This window comes from Salvelinus alpinus, chromosome 28 (assembly GCF_045679555.1).
Source record: "Salvelinus alpinus chromosome 28, SLU_Salpinus.1, whole genome shotgun sequence".
Taxonomy (NCBI): domain Eukaryota; kingdom Metazoa; phylum Chordata; class Actinopteri; order Salmoniformes; family Salmonidae; genus Salvelinus; species Salvelinus alpinus.
This window is the reverse complement of record NC_092113.1, coordinates 276,719-280,747: the sequence shown is the minus strand read 5'-3', so window position 1 is coordinate 280,747 and position 4,029 is coordinate 276,719. Positions and strand designations below refer to the sequence as shown.

Here is a 4,029-nt window from a genome sequence, read left to right as displayed (position 1 = left end):
TGCCTATACCTTAAACACTTAAAAATGTAAAGTTTGCAACAACTTCGAAATGACATTTGAGAAACATGAATGAATGTCTAATTCTGACATGAAACTGGGAGAACTACTGAAGTCGAAAGCATCACCATTTAGCCCAGAGACCAGAGTGTAAGAGCTGCTAAGGACACATTGCTGGAGAGAGGAGAGGGAAGAAAGAGAGGGAAGGAATAGAGGGAGGAGGCTAGAGGGAAGAGAGAAGAAAGGCAGATGGTCTCTTCCACTATGAACACACTGCGACAGGCAGGACTGTGAGAAATGCAGCAACAGCCTGTACAAATGACACCCTGGGAGACTGCCATCTACGCACAACACTAATTCCACTGCTCAGACCATGTGGAAGGAGCCTGACTCACACTTACACTGTCAACGGAAAGGTTACTTTTGAAAAATGGGTCCCACATTGTGATTTAATTCACTGACTAACCCCAGGAAGAGGAGCCCCTTCCCATGGGGACACGCTGTGAATTAGACTGAGATCACACTTAGGTTTGGATCCTCTCTCCTTCCCTCTCTCTCTCTCTCTCTCTCACCCACACACACAGACCCACATACACTCATGCTTCATTTCAATTTCACCAAGAACAGGGGGTGAAGTACAAGGTGCCAAGTGATGAGGTAATGTATCTGCCAGGGGAAGAGGGTATGTATAATGTATAAGTGATCACACACGCACATAGACAGACAAGCACCGACAGAAAAGCACACACGCACACTTGTCACAGGTGTGACAAATACCTTTAACTACTGTGCATGCTTTAGCCCTAATTGAGTGTTCCTAATTGATTGATTCATGGAGCAATGTGATTGGCTCTGTTTATAACTCTTGTTTGAGGTGTGGCTGCCCACTGGAAGGTGCAGGTGAGAAGGAAGTGATGTATTGTCTTGATTAAAAATGTTTAAGTTAAAGATAATGTCCCTGCACTGAAACCTGTTATTGTTTGTATTTGTGCTAAAGTGGGTATGGAAACTGAACTTAGGAGATAAAACAAACTGTGAATTGTGACATACCTCTGATCCTCAATTCATGTTCTTCCACTCAACCTCCAACTGGAAGAAAATGTGTATACAATGATAGTGTTATTCAGAGCTCCCTCTAAACCTAGGGTGGTGTAGTTGGCTCTATGGTACTGAACTGTGTTTAGTACAGCCCCTCTCAGCCAGGATCTGGGCCATTGAGTGGGCAGTTGTGGAGCAGGGACCAGTTTTCCTTTGACTGTCGTGTTTCTTTGTTCTGCAGTGTCTCCTGTGGGTGGTTCTGGCGGTAGCCGGGGCAGAAGAGGAAGCCATCCCCTGCAGTTATGAGACTGACCTAACTGGCCTGGGGTGTGTTAAGGTGCACTATGGGTGAAGGCTGAGTAGCTCTAAGGATGTGGCTGAAGGTGTAGCAAGGTGAGGTTGAGGGATGCGTCAGCCAGGTGGACCGGTCAACACTGATGTGGGGGCTGCCAACACCTGGACAGAGTAGTCCACTCAAAGTGGGTGAGCGAATGGGCTGAGGTGACCTGGATGGGCAGGTGCTGGATGTCACACCCATCGTTACCTGACAGTCAGGATGCCGGGCAGTGGCAGTCTTGGGCTACCACAAACCTGAACCAGGTGAAGAGATAGGGGATGGCAAAAGCCAAAATGGCCCTGGCTGCCCCAGGACACCATGTGGGAGAGCTGTAAAAAGGTATTGGAGCACTGTATTTGTATGCAGTTTGTGACACATTTGCTTTTTCTAACTGTGAAATCTATTATGGCATGTGTGTTTATGCACTATCAAGTATGAGGATGTACTCCTTAAGTGGGTGAGTGTCACAGGTGTGACCTAGTTGCATGCAAGCCAGATAATTGAGTCATGTGATTTGGATTCTGTGTATTTAAACCAATTTGTTTTCTAGGTGTCAGCCCTCAGGAAGTGAATGCAGTCTGGAGGCGTGGTGGATCCCCTGTTTTGCTAGTGATGGAAACTGAGGCTTTTTGAAGCTTTTGCCGCTTTCACCAAACTGTGCTGAAAAATGGTTAATTACACTGAGCTTTTAACACAATGCACATTAGGGACATCTGCTGGTAAGGAATGAAAAGCAGCGTTTATTGTGGAAAGACATCAATCATTACATCTCCATGGTGCAGTGGTTAATTGTGGGTCTTAGTAGACTACTATCAGTTACAAGTTTGTACCTTCTATTATGCTACCCTTTGCTGTAAATCCCTCTTTTTGTTGCTGTCAAACTGAATCTATGGTACTATTTAAGATAGAAGCTTATACTTCACGAACAATGTGCAGAAAGTGTGATATAACAATTTTTAATATATATTGCATTTGGAAAGTATTCAGGCCCTTGACGTTTTCCACATATTGTTATGTTACAGCTTCATTCTAAAATTGCGCATGTGCATGGAAACACAAAAAAGCTGACTAGCATAGCCTAGCATAGCGCCACAAGTAAATACTAGCATATAAATATCATGAAATCACAAGTACAAGACACCAAATGAAAGATACACATCTTGTGAATCCAGCCATCATTTCCGATTTTTAAAATGTTTTACAGCGAAAACACTATGTATTTCTATTAGCTAACCACAATAGCAAAAGACTCAACCTCATATTTTCACCATTTTTCTACAGCATAGGTAGCTATCACAAAACCGACCAAATAGAGATATAATTAGTCACTAACCAAGAAACAACTTCATCAGATGACAGTCTTATAACATGTTATACAATAAATGTATGTTTTGTTTGAAAATGTGCATATTTGAGGTATAAATCATAGTTTTACATTGCAGCTACCATCAAAAATAGCACCGAAGCAGCCAGAATAATTACAGAGAGCAACGTGAAATACCTAAATACTCATCATAAAACATTTATGAAAAATACATGGTGTACAGCAAATGAAAGATAAACATCTTGTGAATCCAGCCAATATTTCGGATTTTTTAAAAAGTGTTTTACAACGAAAACACAATATAGCATTATATTAGCTTACCACAATAGCCAAACACACAAATGCATTTATTAGCAGCAAAAGGTAGCGATCGCAAAAACCAGCAAAAGATATAAAATTTATCACTAACCTTGACCAACTTCATCAGATGACAGTCTTATAACATCAGGTTATACAATACACTTATGTTTTGTTCGAAAATGTGCATATTTAGAGCTGCAAACCGTGGTTATACATTGTGAATATGTAGCATCGATTCACCAAATTGTCCGGAGCTATTTTGGACACTCACCTAATCTGACCTTAAGAACTCATCATAAACTTTACAAAAAAATACATGTTGGATAGCAAATGAAAGATACACTGGTTCTTAATGCAACCGCCGTGTTAGATTTTTAAAAATAACTTTACGATAACAAACCGCTTACGTTATAGCGAGACAGCGCCCGCCAAAAACGGCAGATAATAGAAATAACATTTTCCACAGAAATACGAAATAACATCATAAATTGTTCTTACTTTTGCTGAGCTTCATATCAGAATCTTGTACAAGGGGTCCTTTGTCCAGAATAAATCGTTGTTTGGTTTTAGAATGTCCTTCTCTCCTGTCGAATTCGCTCCACAAGGCTAGCCAATGCTGATGACGTTCCCAATTTCTCTCGACGCAGAGAACGGAAAACTCAAAGTCCCATTAAACTTTGAATAAACTGATGAAACTCGGTTGAAAAAACCTACTTTATGATGTTTTTCTAATATGTATCACATAAAAACAAAGCCGGAGATATTAGCCGTGTATACCGAACGCTTATCATAAGACAACATGGAGGTACTTCCCGCGCCTAGGTAGAGAAAGGAAATTCTGGACACGTCATTCCAAGAGCTCTTGTTCGGCCTCAGATCAAGCTAGACACCCCATTCCACCTTCCACTGCCTGTTGACATCTAGTGGAAGGCGTATGCAGTGCATGCAAATCCATAAATATAAGGTAATTGAATAGGCAGGCCCTGGAACAGAGCATCGTTTTCAGATTTTTCACTTCCTGTCTGGAAGTTTG

The 4,029-nt window shown here is 41.4% G+C and overlaps 1 long non-coding RNA gene across 1 annotated transcript; it reads left to right on the top strand.

The window, feature by feature from the left end:
* Nucleotides 1-1,276: 1,276 nt before the first annotated feature.
* Nucleotides 1,277-2,354, top strand: LOC139557996 (uncharacterized). Its single transcript, XR_011671517.1, has 2 exons — nucleotides 1,277-1,711; nucleotides 1,923-2,354. It is a non-coding gene; the product is annotated as an uncharacterized lncRNA (long non-coding RNA).
* Nucleotides 2,355-4,029: the final 1,675 nt, after the last annotated feature.